The sequence below is a fragment of the Coffea arabica genome, chromosome 2e (assembly GCF_036785885.1).
Source record: "Coffea arabica cultivar ET-39 chromosome 2e, Coffea Arabica ET-39 HiFi, whole genome shotgun sequence".
In the NCBI taxonomy this organism is placed as follows: Eukaryota; Viridiplantae; Streptophyta; class Magnoliopsida; order Gentianales; family Rubiaceae; genus Coffea; species Coffea arabica.
In genome coordinates this window covers 45522190-45537668 of record NC_092313.1, presented here as the reverse complement: position 1 = coordinate 45537668, position 15479 = coordinate 45522190, and the positions used below count along the sequence as shown (strand labels likewise).

The following is a 15479-nucleotide window of genomic DNA, read 5'->3' as shown; positions in this document are numbered from 1 at the left end:
TGCGTCACGTTGTTGAGATTCCATCTAGTTGCTATTGTCTTGAACAAACATCCGAAACTGCCTTCCTTGGGTGTGTTTGAACAGAAAATCCGAGCTTGACCTTGTGCTTGCAAGTTAAGGCTAACGTGGGTGGGTCTTTAATAGCCTACCTTCCAACCGTACAAAAGGTTTCCAACCGAATTGTTCTTTCGGGAGTTGGAAGTGACAAAGTGTGCAGTCTCATCATTGATGGTAGTAGTTGCACCAATGTAGCAAGTTTGCCCATGGTAGAGAGCTTGGGACTTCCAACGACTAGACATCCACACCCGTACCGACTACAATGGCTAAGCGAAGATGGTGAAGTACGTGTCTACAAACAGGTACGTCTTCCTTTCTCCATTGGCAACCACATTGACGAAGTTGTTTGTGATGTTGTCCCCATGCATGCTACCCATGTAATTTTAGGAAGACCCTGGCAATTTGATAAGCATGTCACTTTTGATGGTAGATCTAATAAGTACACTCTCTTGCACAATGGAACGAGAATGTGACTTAGACCGACAAAAGAGGAAACAAAAGACGGCCGAATCTGGAAATTGCTCCACTTCCACAAATGAGCATTCGGCCAAGGGTCATACACTGATTAAATCAAGCACTAGGAAGCAAAACATGATAATCAAGGCTAAGGAAGTTAGGAAATGTGTGAATTCTGATCAGCCTGTATTACTCATGATTTGCAAACATGTACTCTTGAATGTTGATGAACTCGATAGGGCATTGCCTTCGGGAGTAGTTGCTTTGTCGCAGGTTAAGCAAGGAGAGAATGAGTTGATCATGGCATGCTCCATCCCTAACTCCATTGGTGAGTATCAGAATCTTCATGAAGTTTGCCTCTTAAGTGTTGTATCCCTTTACGATCCATTGGTATTTAACTTCACCCATGAGTCTGTTTTGGTTGTTGGGAGGAGTAATGGAGTTTCAATGGGGGTTCTTGCGCTTGAATCTTGTCCTATGCCTTCTTACCCTTTTGCAACAAGTGTTCCAAGTGATGATCAGTCTAATGCAGTTGAACGTGTTCAAAGTGTTCTTCATTATATCAGTTGCATTTTGGAGGATCCAAAAAGATGTAACCGAAGCTATATGCGTTATCTTCGAGGAGTCATTGGAGTAAAGCCATGAGTTTTTCTTGGCTGGCTGTGAGCATTTTCAAACTGACCAAGAGACATGTGCACCGCATTATAATAATCATGACGTATGCAAGTATCATTCAATCTAAGAGGGCCAATATGTGGTGGCATTAGATTTGAGGTTTCGTACTCCAACTCTTGCTAGTATCATTCATTTCCATCCATATTTGAGGACAAATCCTTCTCAAGTGGAGGGGACTGATGTGTGCACGGATGGCGGCCTTGACTCAAGGCTTCCATAGGAACATTGAAGGCTTGGAAGTTGCTAATCAAGGCATCTACACATTGATCCAAGTCAAGGAAGCATCAAGCGCGGCCTTAGCTACTTGGGCCGAGCACTAGGAATGTTAGCATTGTTAGTCGTATGAGTTGTTAGTTGGTTTTGATCATTATCGAGTCATTAGTTGTTAGTTGGTTTGTTAGTCGTGTTTTAATTAATAGTTTATTAGTTATTGGAGTCAAACAATCGGCCCACTCATGTTCAAGAGTGGATCGAGCTCCTTTTCTAGTTTAGGTTGGTGGGCCGCCAATCCTTGACCACAAAGGTTTCTAGCCTATAAAAAGGCGCCTTTTGTACCAGCAAAGGTTAGACACTTTTGATAATAAAATTTCAATTTGTTCTCTTACAATTTCGAGAGTACATTCCTACTTGCTTGGCAAGGGTTATTTGAGCAATCACGCGTGACGTCCTTGGTTGTTCATCCGGCCTATCTACTTGAGTAACCACCTCAATTGGAGTCGCCGTTCTACCGCCTTGAATCGAGTTGAGTCGTCCCTCTTGGTTCTAGGTTCCGTAATCCAAACGGTTGAGTATCCCTCTAGGTCCTTGGGCAATCGTGCTACGTGTCTCGGAACGAGTTGACCGAGGAACGTATCAGTTGGCTTCAGAGCTGGTTGAGGTATCAAGTCGTTATATCCTCGTACTTGTTCTTGTCTAGTTCGTTTTAGGGTTCCTATTTTTCCGCTGTCTTGTTTGTTTGTTGCATCGCTAGTTGTTTCTTCGTTGTTCACAAATCTGTCCGAAGTTGTTTTGCCATTGGCGTCGTCAATTTCTGTCCGTTTTGTGTTCAATCATTGTGTTTTGCAATCGGGCCGTAGTTGGATTTTACTTATGTGTCAAATCTGTCCGAGTTTATTCCCTTGTTGCGCCGAATTTCTGTCCGTGTTTGTACCCTGTCGCGAGTCGTCAATATTCTGTCCGTTCTTGTGTTGGTTCGTTGTCTTGAATCTCCCCATAATTGTGTCCACAAATCTGTCCAAGTGCGTCTTCTAGTTCCGTCCATAGTGCCTTGAATTCCATCGTTGGCTTGTCTATTGCTGTCCATAATTTCTGGTATCATTGTTTTGAGTTATCCAACTTGTTTACTTGGTTTTTCAAATCTGAATTGTGGTGAAACTTGTTGGTATTTGTGAATCTTGAGAGAACCTACAAGAATCTTGAGTTTCTCGACCACAATCTTGAAATTCTTGAAGTTCTTGATAACTTCCTTGAAAGTTCTTGAAGGATCTTGAAGTTCTTGAAGATTCCTTGTGCGTGTGAATTGGCTGAACCAAATCCGGAAAATAGTCCAATCGGCCAAGCTTGTGTTGTGTTGTTCGTATAAGTAAAAAAAAAAAAAGAAACGAAAAACAAGAAAGAAAGTCCGAAGTTTATTGCCAAAATCAATCACGGATTACATCTTGTATCCAAGACTACAAAAAGGAAAAAAAAATTTCAAAAGTTTCGGTCCACTACTACTTCTTGAAGTTCTTGAACCTCTTGATTCTTGGAAATTTGTTTCGTCCGTCTAGCGAACAATTTCTTGTACTCTCGAGCATTGGTGAAAGGCTTTCTTGGAGTCTTTGCTTCTATCTAGGGAATATCTTGGGTAACCCATTGGGGGGGAGCCTGAGGAGGGTTGATTGCGTCACGTTGTTGAGATTCCATCTAGTTGCTATTGTCTTGAACAAACATCCGAAACTGCCTTCCTTGGGTGTGTTTGAACAGAAAATCCGAGCTTGACCTTGTGCTTGCAAGTTAAGGCTAACGTGGGTGGGTCTTTAATAGCCTACCTTCCAACCGTACAAAAGGTTTCCAACCGAATTGTTCTTTCGGGAGTTGGAAGTGACAAAGTGTGCAGTCTCATCATTGATGGTAGTAGTTGCACCAATGTAGCAAGTTTGCCCATGGTAGAGAGCTTGGGACTTCCAACGACTAGACATCCACACCCGTACCGACTACAATGGCTAAGCGAAGATGGTGAAGTACGTGTCTACAAACAGGTACGTCTTCCTTTCTCCATTGGCAACCACATTGACGAAGTTGTTTGTGATGTTGTCCCCATGCATGCTACCCATGTAATTTTAGGAAGACCCTGGCAATTTGATAAGCATGTCACTTTTGATGGTAGATCTAATAAGTACACTCTCTTGCACAATGGAACGAGAATGTGACTTAGACCGACAAAAGAGGAAACAAAAGACGGCCGAATCTGGAAATTGCTCCACTTCCACAAATGAGCATTCGGCCAAGGGTCATACACTGATTAAATCAAGCACTAGGAAGCAAAACATGATAATCAAGGCTAAGGAAGTTAGGAAATGTGTGAATTCTGATCAGCCTGTATTACTCATGATTTGCAAACATGTACTCTTGAATGTTGATGAACTCGATAGGGCATTGCCTTCGGGAGTAGTTGCTTTGTCGCAGGTTAAGCAAGGAGAGAATGAGTTGATCATGGCATGCTCCATCCCTAACTCCATTGGTGAGTATCAGAATCTTCATGAAGTTTGCCTCTTAAGTGTTGTATCCCTTTACGATCCATTGGTATTTAACTTCACCCATGAGTCTGTTTTGGTTGTTGGGAGGAGTAATGGAGTTTCAATGGGGGTTCTTGCGCTTGAATCTTGTCCTATGCCTTCTTACCCTTTTGCAACAAGTGTTCCAAGTGATGATCAGTCTAATGCAGTTGAACGTGTTCAAAGTGTTCTTCATTATATCAGTTGCATTTTGGAGGATCCAAAAAGATGTAACCGAAGCTATATGCGTTATCTTCGAGGAGTCATTGGAGTAAAGCCATGAGTTTTTCTTGGCTGGCTGTGAGCATTTTCAAACTGACCAAGAGACATGTGCACCGCATTATAATAATCATGACGTATGCAAGTATCATTCAATCTAAGAGGGCCAATATGTGGTGGCATTAGATTTGAGGTTTCGTACTCCAACTCTTGCTAGTATCATTCATTTCCATCCAGATTTGAGGACAAATCCTTCTCAAGTGGAGGGGACTGATGTGTGCACGGATGGCGGCCTTGACTCAAGGCTTCCATAGGAACATTGAAGGCTTGGAAGTTGCTAATCAAGGCATCTACACATTGATCCAAGTCAAGGAAGCATCAAGCGCGGCCTTAGCTACTTGGGCCGAGCACTAGGAATGTTAGCATTGTTAGTCGTATGAGTTGTTAGTTGGTTTTGATCATTATCGAGTCATTAGTTGTTAGTTGGTTTGTTAGTCGTGTTTTAATTAATAGTTTATTAGTTATTGGAGTCAAACAATCGGCCCACTCATGTTCAAGAGTGGATCGAGCTCCTTTTCTAGTTTAGGTTGGTGGGCCGCCAATCCTTGACCACAAAGGTTTCTAGCCTATAAAAAGGCGCCTTTTGTACCAGCAAAGGTTAGACACTTTTGATAATAAAATTTCAATTTGTTCTCTTACAATTTCGAGAGTACATTCCTACTTGCTTGGCAAGGGTTATTTGAGCAATCACGCGTGACGTCCTTGGTTGTTCATCCGGCCTATCTACTTGAGTAACCACCTCAATTGGAGTCGCCGTTCTACCGCCTTGAATCGAGTTGAGTCGTCCCTCTTGGTTCTAGGTTCCGTAATCCAAACGGTTGAGTATCCCTCTAGGTCCTTGGGCAATCGTGCTACGTGTCTCGGAACGAGTTGACCGAGGAACGTATCAGTTGGCTTCAGAGCTGGTTGAGGTATCAAGTCGTTATATCCTCGTACTTGTTCTTGTCTAGTTCGTTTTAGGGTTCCTATTTTTCCGCTGTCTTGTTTGTTTGTTGCATCGCTAGTTGTTTCTTCGTTGTTCACAAATCTGTCCGAAGTTGTTTTGCCATTGGCGTCGTCAATTTCTGTCCGTTTTGTGTTCAATCATTGTGTTTTGCAATCGGGCCGTAGTTGGATTTTACTTATGTGTCAAATCTGTCCGAGTTTATTCCCTTGTTGCGCCGAATTTCTGTCCGTGTTTGTACCCTGTCGCGAGTCGTCAATATTCTGTCCGTTCTTGTGTTGGTTCGTTGTCTTGAATCTCCCCATAATTGTGTCCACAAATCTGTCCAAGTGCGTCTTCTAGTTCCGTCCATAGTGCCTTGAATTCCATCGTTGGCTTGTCTATTGCTGTCCATAATTTCTGGTATCATTGTTTTGAGTTATCCAACTTGTTTACTTGGTTTTTCAAATCTGAATTGTGGTGAAACTTGTTGGTATTTGTGAATCTTGAGAGAACCTACAAGAATCTTGAGTTTCTCGACCACAATCTTGAAATTCTTGAAGTTCTTGATAACTTCCTTGAAAGTTCTTGAAGGATCTTGAAGTTCTTGAAGATTCCTTGTGCGTGTGAATTGGCTGAACCAAATCCGGAAAATAGTCCAATCGGCCAAGCTTGTGTTGTGTTGTTCGTATAAGTAAAAAAAAAAAAAGAAACGAAAAACAAGAAAGAAAGTCCGAAGTTTATTGCCAAAATCAATCACGGATTACATCTTGTATCCAAGACTACAAAAAGGAAAAAAAAATTTCAAAAGTTTCGGTCCACTACTACTTCTTGAAGTTCTTGAACCTCTTGATTCTTGGAAATTTGTTTCGTCCGTCTAGCGAACAATTTCTTGTACTCTCGAGCATTGGTGAAAGGCTTTCTTGGAGTCTTTGCTTCTATCTAGGGAATATCTTGGGTAACCCATTGGGGGGGAGCCTGAGGAGGGTTGATTGCGTCACGTTGTTGAGATTCCATCTAGTTGCTATTGTCTTGAACAAACATCCGAAACTGCCTTCCTTGGGTGTGTTTGAACAGAAAATCCGAGCTTGACCTTGTGCTTGCAAGTTAAGGCTAACGTGGGTGGGTCTTTAATAGCCTACCTTCCAACCGTACAAAAGGTTTCCAACCGAATTGTTCTTTCGGGAGTTGGAAGTGACAAAGTGTGCAGTCTCATCATTGATGGTAGTAGTTGCACCAATGTAGCAAGTTTGCCCATGGTAGAGAGCTTGGGACTTCCAACGACTAGACATCCACACCCGTACCGACTACAATGGCTAAGCGAAGATGGTGAAGTACGTGTCTACAAACAGGTACGTCTTCCTTTCTCCATTGGCAACCACATTGACGAAGTTGTTTGTGATGTTGTCCCCATGCATGCTACCCATGTAATTTTAGGAAGACCCTGGCAATTTGATAAGCATGTCACTTTTGATGGTAGATCTAATAAGTACACTCTCTTGCACAATGGAACGAGAATGTGACTTAGACCGACAAAAGAGGAAACAAAAGACCGCCGAATCTGGAAATTGCTCCACTTCCACAAATGAGCATTCGGCCAAGGGTCATACACTGATTAAATCAAGCACTAGGAAGCAAAACATGATAATCAAGGCTAAGGAAGTTAGGAAATGTGTGAATTCTGATCAGCCTGTATTACTCATGATTTGCAAACATGTACTCTTGAATGTTGATGAACTCGATAGGGCATTGCCTTCGTGATACGAACCAAGAGACACCATTGCGAACTATTCGAGTTCCCCTAGGACCCGTAACTCGAGCACGAGCTAACAAGATGAGGGAGGAACTCCAAGGACTTGTTCATGAGATACAAGGCCAAGAAATTGTCCCCAAGGTCATTGAGAGTCTTGAGCATGAAGGAATGAAAGTCATCCATGTAGTGCACGGCAAAGAGAACCATGTGTGACCCTTCTCTAGTCACATTTGCTGTTTTAGTTAAGTCATTGTAATAACGGCTTAATGGTCCATAGTCTTGCTTTAATTACCTAAGCGATGACCTCATAAGGTTATTTACCTAAGCGATGACCTCATAAGGTTGTTTACCTAAGGGATGACCTCATAAGGTTTGGTCAAGCCCACAATTCTTAGTCTTATGGAAATAGTCAAGCCTACAATTGTTAGTCTTAGTCAAGACCACAACTCTAGACTAGTTCCACATTTAGTTGTTCATCTCTATGTAAGGCTATAAATAGCCCACACTTCCAATGGTTTTAGGCATTCAATCAATAAATCAGATTTTGAGAGTTTTCTTGGTTTCTCCAAGGCTTCTTGAATACCTTAGAATTTCTCTAGGTGTTCGTGACTTATCAATCTAGAATCGCACTAGATTGTGGCGTCTTCTACCATTATACCAAGGTTCGTTAACCACGTGATTAACGGGTTGAGGTCATCCGCTCCAAACTTGGTGTCCTCTTGTCGATCCTGAAGCTAATCTTTTACGGGTTTCGTCACAAGGTTGGCGACGTTCGTATCAGTTGGTAATCAGAGCTAGTTAAGAGGTATCACGTTATATCCCTTTATTTATTTCCTTTCGAGTCAAGTTGTCCAAAATTCTGTTTTCGTGTTCTAAGTTTGCTATCCGCAATTTTCAGATTTGTTGCATCGTGTTCTTGCGTTATTTTTCCAGATTTGTTGCATCATAAACTTGCGTCTAGTTGTTGTTAATTCCTGTGGTTAGCCTTGTTTAGTCCAGCCTTTTTTTTTGTGTCTTATTCTTGATTCTTTGTTTGTGTTTGTGTCTTGTTTGTATCCTGTTATATCCATTCAATTCCAGTCTTTTGTTCTATTTGATCATACGAGGTTACTGTTCATCCGAAAAAAAATCAGTTTGTAGCAAGGGTTTTAGAAGAAGTCCTATCTAGTTATTACCTTGTGTTCTTGTTTACATACAAAAAAAAAAATAGCTGGCTAACCTTACAAAAATTCCTGGAAATCTGTCTTGATCAAAACTTGGGTTTCTTGAAGTTCCTAATTGTTTAAAACCACAATCTTGAAGTTCTTGGAACTTTAGTTGGGATTCTTGAAGACAACCAAAATCTGTCTTGATCAAATCGTGAAATCTTGGATTGTTTGGGGAGGAAATCATCTTCAATTTCGTGTTTCTTGAATTCTGGAAATTAACATCTTGAATTCTTGAAAGAATCTTGAAGTTTCTGGGTTTTGGGAACCAAATCTTGGTAAACAACAAGGCTGCAAAATTCCAGCTGCCAAAATCCTTGTCTTCACCACAACAATCTTCTTTCTTGACTAAGAACATTTTAGCCACGAAATTTGACTCTTCTTGGCTGATTATAAAACAAAAACAAAGGAAGAAGAAGAACATTCAGCCTATTCAAGTCAAATTTCCCAATCTATTCAAGTCAAATTTTCCAACCTGTTCAAGTTAAATTTTCCACCCTTGTTCCCAAAAACAACCAAATCAGTTCCAATCTTGAACTTGACCTTAGAATTTGTGGGAACCAGCAAATAGGAAGACTAATCCTTGTTTCCAAAGGATTAAGGAAGAAAAGTCAGCCTTGGGTTTCCAAAACAGTCCTACCGCAACACAAATTCATCTTCCATTCGGATTCCATCTTTGCAACCATTGGGGAATTTCTGTCCAATCATTAATTCTGGAAATTTTTATGCATCATTAGGTCAGTTTTAAGTGTCATTCTGAATCCTCTAAGTGTCCATTTATCTACCAAAACACTGCCCAAAAATGCAGCAACCAGCAGCTCAAAATTCCAGTTTTGGGTAGAATTTTGTCTAGGATCCTTAAAATTCAACTTTGAGTCATTCATTGAGTCGTGGTCAGTCCCTTCATCTTTTGTTCTTTTTCGTTCAAAGTGCTACAATCTTGTGACCCTGGTTGGTAAGTCGATCCACACTAGAATGAGTTCTAACTTCTTCGAGGAGTTGACCGAGGAGCCTTGAAAATACCTTGGTGAGTTCATTAGAGTGTTCAAACACGAGAGCGAGAGTAAACACGTGAGGAAGTGTGCGAGATAAACTTTACTTCTTTCCATTGTTATTTTTTACCCTATACTTCACCATGGCTAACGAGGGGGGAGCAAGCTCCCAAGCTTTTGATCTTAAACTTTTCACAGAAGCAATCAAAGGCGAATTGGGACGCATGATGGACCAAAAACTTGACTTGATGCACCAACGCATTGACAGCTTAGAGTTGTCTCATGGAAGCTCCAAAGGCAACCATGGAAAGGCTTATGCACATGAGTCTAGCGACTCTAACTCAGACAACAACTATGAGCATAAGCAAAGTAGGTCTAAGCGTGACGCTAGGCCTTCAAATGACCACATTCCGGGCATAAAGATGAAAGTTCCACCCTTCCAAGGACGATCAGACCCCGATGCCTACTTAGAGTGGGAGAAGCGGATTGAACTTGTCTTCGATTGCAATACTTACTCGGAGGAGCAAAAGGTCAAGTTGGCCGTGGTCGAATTCACCGACTACGCCGTTGTGTGGTGGGATCAACTCTCCACTAGTCGAAGGAGGAGTCGTGAACCTACCATACAAACTTGGACGGAGCTAAGACGGCTAATGAGGAAGCGTTTCGTACCAAGTCACTACTACCGTGACTTGTACCAAAAGCTTCAAACCCTCAACCAAGGAGCACGAAGTGTCGAGGACTATCACAAGGAAATGGAAATACTCATGCTACGGGCAGACATCATGGAGGATCGAGAAGCAACGCACGCTTCTTGAACGGATTAAGGCCCGAAATCGCTGATCAAGTGGAGTTACACCACTATGTGGAACTTGGGGATCTGGTGGAAAAGGCCATCAAGATTGAAAGGAGGATTAAGAGGAGGGGTTCGACTCGGAGTTACTCCAACTTTTCACCCTCTTATCTCCGAACTACACCACCAAAGAAAGAGGATAAAGGGCCGAGTAATTCCATCCCTTCAAGACCGAGGCCGGATATGACTAAGTGGGAGTCTAAGGCAACACCAAAGACTGCCATTGAGTCGAGCATGGGGCGAAATCGAGATACTAGATGCTTCAAATGCCAAGGCCGAGGGCATATTGCTAGCCAATGCCCGAACCAACGCGCTATGATCATCTTACCCAATGGTGAGTTTCTCACCGATGATGAAGATGAGAAGGAGGAGTTGCCATCCCTTGAGGAAGAAGAGGAAGCATTGCCCGTCAATGAACGAGTTGGACTCGTTGTCAGACGAGCCTTAGCAACCCAAGTGAAAGCCGCCGACCATGCACAAAGAGAGAACATTTTCTACACCCGTTGCTATGTCAAAGGCAAGGTATGTAGTTTGATCATAGATGGAGGTAGTTGTGCTAACGTCGCTAGTGCCTTGATGGTGGAGAAACTAGCACTACCCACTCTACGACATCCAACACCTTATCGTTTGCAATGGTTGAACGATAGTGGGGATGTTCGTGTGACCAAGCAAGTCCAAGTACCTTTCCGAATTGGAAAGTATGAGGACGTGGTGTTATGCGACGTGGTCCCTATGCAAGCATGTCACATACTATTGGGGAGGCCATGGCAATTCGACAAGGGAGTTACATTCGATGGCATTACCAATAAATACTCCTTCAAGCAAGGCGAGAAGAGGATTGTGCTTGTGCCACTCACTCCTATCCAAGTTCATGAAGATCAAAAAAGCCTGATCAAGGAGAATGAGCTTGAGAATGAGAAGAAAAAAATAGAAAAAGCCGAGAGCTCAACAGAAAATGATAAGGCCGAGAAAATTGAGAGGAAAAAGACATATGGTGAGCCGGCCAAAATTGAAAAGAGAGAAAAAAGGCAAAATCTATTGATAAAAGCCAATATAGTAAGAAAAGCTTTGAGTGTTAATACACCCATCTTTGTACTTTTGTGCAAAGAGGTGTTGGTTGTCACAAGTGATCTTACTAACACTCTACCATCTAGTATTGTCTCTCTTTTGCAGGAATATGAGGATGTCTTCCCCGATGAGATTCCAAATGGACTACCACCAATAAGGGGAATTGAGCATCAAATTGACTTGGTTCCAGGTGCCCCACTTCCTAACAGACCAGCCTACAAAATGGGTCCAGATGAGACAAAGGAGCTCCAACGCCAAATCGAAGAGCTTCTAACAAAGGGATGGGCACGAGAAAGCTTGAGCCCATGTGCGGTTCCCGTCATCTTGGTGCCTAAAAAGGATGGAAGTTGGCGAATGTGCACTGACTGTAGGGCCGTTAATGCAATAACGGTAAAATATCGTCACCCTATTCCTAGACTTGATGATATGTTAGATGAGCTATATGGTGCTGTGATTTTCACTAAAATTGATCTAAAAAGCGGTTATCATCAAATTAGGATGAAAGAGGGGGATGAATGGAAAACGGCCTTTAAAACCAAACATGGCTTGTACGAGTGGTTAGTTATGCCATTTGGACTAACTAATGCACCTAGTACGTTCATGAGGTTGATGAACCACGTACTTCGTCCATTCCTTGGAAAATTTGTAGTTGTATATTTTGACGATATCCTGATTTATAGTAGGAGCTTAGATGAGCATGTTGAACATGTGAAGCTTGTTCTTGATGTACTTCGAAGGGAAAAGCTCTATGCTAACCTTAAGAAGTGCTCCTTTTGTACTGATCAACTTGTCTTCCTAGGCTTTGTTGTGAGTAAACAGGGAATCAAAGTGGACGAGGAGAAGGTTAAAGCAATTCGAGAATGGCCTACTCCAAGCACGGTGGGTGAGGTACGTAGCTTCCATGGTCTTGCTAGTTTTTATAGACGATTTGTTAAAGATTTTAGTACCATTGCTGCACCTCTAACTGCTGTAATTAAGAAAAATGAGCCATTTGTGTGGAGAGATGCTCAAGTACGTGCTTTCCAAATGCTTAAACATCAACTCACACATGCACCACTACTTGCATTACCATGTTTGAAATAGAGTGTGATGCATCTGGGGTGGGTATTGGAGCTGTCCTAATGCAAGAGGGCAAACCAATTGCATACTTTAGTGAAAAACTCAATGGGGCAGCTTTGAACTATTCCACTTATGATAAGGAGTTGTACTCCTTAATCCGTGCTTTAGAAACTTGGCAATATTACTTGAGACCAAGGGAATTTGTCATACACACTGACCATGAGTCGCTTAAGCACATTAAGTCACAACACAAGTTGAATAAGCGTCATGTTAAGTGGATTGCATTTATTGAAACCTTCCCTTATGTGATTAAGTACAAAGTGGGGAAAACTAATGTTGTTGCTGATGCATTATCACGTCGGTACTCTTTGCTCACTCAACTTGATGCAAGGTTGTTAGGATTTGAATTAGTCAAAGAGTTATACACCAATGACCCAGATTTCTCAGGTATTTATGACTCTTGTGGTTCAGCAACTCAAGGTAAATTCTACATCCTTGATGGATTTCTTTTCTACCTCAATCGACTATGTATACCTAACTGCTCTATTCGCTCTTTACTTGTTAGGGAAGCACACGGAGGTGGCTTGATGGGACACTTTGGCGTAGCTAAAACCTTAGCTATCCTTCAAGAGCACTTCCATTGGCCAAGGATGAAACGAGATGTGGAGCGAATGGTGGCTAAATGCATTACTTGCCACAAAGCTAAGTCTAAACTTCAACCCTATGGCCTTTATAGTCCTTTACCTGTACCTAAGGAACCTTGGACCGACATTTCCATGGATTTTGTTTTAGGGTTGCCTAGGTCAAAGAGGGGAAATGATAGCATCTTTGTTATTGTTGACAGATTTTCAAAAATGGCACATTTTATACCATGTCACAAAACAGATGATGCATCGCACATTGCTGATTTGTTTTTCAAAGAAATCATTAGATTGCATGGCATGCCTAGGACAATTGTCTCTGATAGGGATGTCAAATTTTTGAGTTACTTTTGGAAAACTTTGTGGGGAAAATTGGGTACCAAATTGCTATTTTCTACTACTAGTCACCCACAAACTGATGGCCAAACTGAGGTTGTCAATCGTACACTATCTACACTCTTGCGTGCCATCATTAGAAAAAACATTAGAACCTGGGAAGAATGTTTACCCCATGTTGAGTTTGCATACAATCGCACGGAGCATAGTTCTACTCATTTTTCACCATTTGAAATAGTCTATGGTTTTAACCCTTTAACACCACTAGACTTATCACCTTTACCTTCTTCTGAGCACATTAACATGGATGGTGCTAAACGAGCAGATTTTGTCAAGAAATTACACGAGCAGGTACGCCTAAACATTGAGCGAAGGATGGACCAAGTTGCTCAACGGGTTAACAAGGGACGCCAACGCGTTGTGTTTGAACCTGGTGACTGGGTGTGGTTACATCTACGCAAGGAAAGGTTCCCAGTCCAAAGGCGCAATAAATTACTTCCCCGAGGAGATGGGCCGTTCCAAGTCATCAAGCGCATCAATGACAATGCCTACAAACTGGACCTACCCGGTGAGTACAATGTGAGCGCTACATTCAATGTCTCTGATCTATCTCTTTTTCTTGCAGACGATGAAGCTGATTTGAGGACAAATCCTTTTGAAGAGGAGGGGGATGATACGAACCAAGAGACACCATTGCGAACTATTCGAGTTCCCCTAGGACCCGTAACTCGAGCACGAACTAACAAGATGAGGGAGGAACTCCAAGGACTTGTTCATGAGATACAAGGCCAAGAAATTGTCCCCAAGGTCATTGAGAGTCTTGAGCATGAAGGAATGAAAGTCATCCATGTAGTGCATGGCAAAGAGAACCATGTGTGACCCTTCTCTAGTCACATTTACTGTTTTAGTTAAGTCATTGTAATAAGGGCTTAATGGTCCATAGTCTTGCTTTAATTACCTAAGCGATGACCTCATAAGGTTATTTACCTAAGCGATGACCTCATAAGGTTGTTTACCTAAGGGATGACCTCATAAGGTTTGGTCAAGCCCACAATTCTTAGTCTTATGGAAATAGTCAAGCCTACAATTGTTAGTCTTAGTCAAGACCACAACTCTAGACTAGTTCCACATTTAGTTGTTCATCTCTATGTAAGGCTATAAATAGCCCACACTTCCAATGGTTTTAGGCATTCAATCAATAAATCAGATTTTGAGAGTTTTCTTGGTTTCTCCAAGGCTTCTTGAATACCTTAGAATTTCTCTAGGTGTTCGTGACTTATCAATCTAGAATCGCACTAGATTGTGGCGTTTCTACCATTATACCAAGGTTCGTTAACCACGTGATTAACGGGTTGAGGTCATCCGCTCCAAACTTGGTGTCCTCTTGTCGATCCTGAAGCTAATCTTTTACGGGTTTCGTCACAAGGTTGGCGACGTTCGTATCACTTCGGGAGTAGTTGCTTTGTCGCAGGTTAAGCAAGGAGAGAATGAGTTGATCATGGCATGCTCCATCCCTAACTCCATTGGTGAGTATCAGAATCTTCATGAAGTTTGCCTCTTAAGTGTTGTATCCCTTTACGATCCATTGGTATTTAACTTCACCCATGAGTCTGTTTTGCTTGTTGGGAGGAGTAATGGAGTTTCAATGGGGGTTCTTGCGCTTGAATCTTGTCCTATGCCTTCTTACCCTTTTGCAACAAGTGTTCCAAGTGATGATCAGTCTAATGCAGTTGAACGTGTTCAAAGTGTTCTTCATTATATCAGTTGCATTTTGGAGAATCCAAAAAGATGTAACCGAAGCTATATGCGTTATCTTCGAGGAGTCATTGGAGTAAAGCCACGAGTTTTTCTTGGCTGGCTGTGAGCATTTTCAAACTGACCAAGAGACATGTGCACCGCATTATAATAATCATGACGTATGCAAGTATCATTCAATCTAAGAGGGCCAATATGTGGTGGCATTAGATTTGAGGTTTCGTACTCCAACTCTTGCTAGTATCATTCATTTCCATCCAGATTTGAGGACAAATCCTTCTCAAGTGGAGGGGACTGATGTGTGCACGGATGGCGGCCTTGACTCAAGGCTTCCATAGGAACATTGAAGGCTTGGAAGTTGCTAATCAAGGCATCTACACATTGATCCAAGTCAAGGAAGCATCAAGCGCGGCCTTAGCTACTTGGGCCGAGCACTAGGAATGTTAGCATTGTTAGTCGTATGAGTTGTTAGTTGGTTTTGATCATTATCGAGTCATTAGTCGTTAGTTGGTTTGTTAGTCGTGTTTTAATTAATAGTTTATTAGTTATTGGAGTCAAACAATCGGCCCACTCATGTTCAAGAGTGGATCGAGCTCCTTTTCTAGTTTAGGTTGGTGGGCCGCCAATCCTTGACCACAAAGGTTTCTAGCCTATAAAAAGGCGCCTTTTGTACCA

General features: G+C 42.0%; 1 pseudogene; it reads left to right on the top strand.

Annotated features, from left to right (window-relative positions):
* The window catches only part of LOC140036309 (uncharacterized), a 123552-nt pseudogene that overhangs the window by 59200 nt on the left and 48873 nt on the right, over positions 1–15479 (top strand).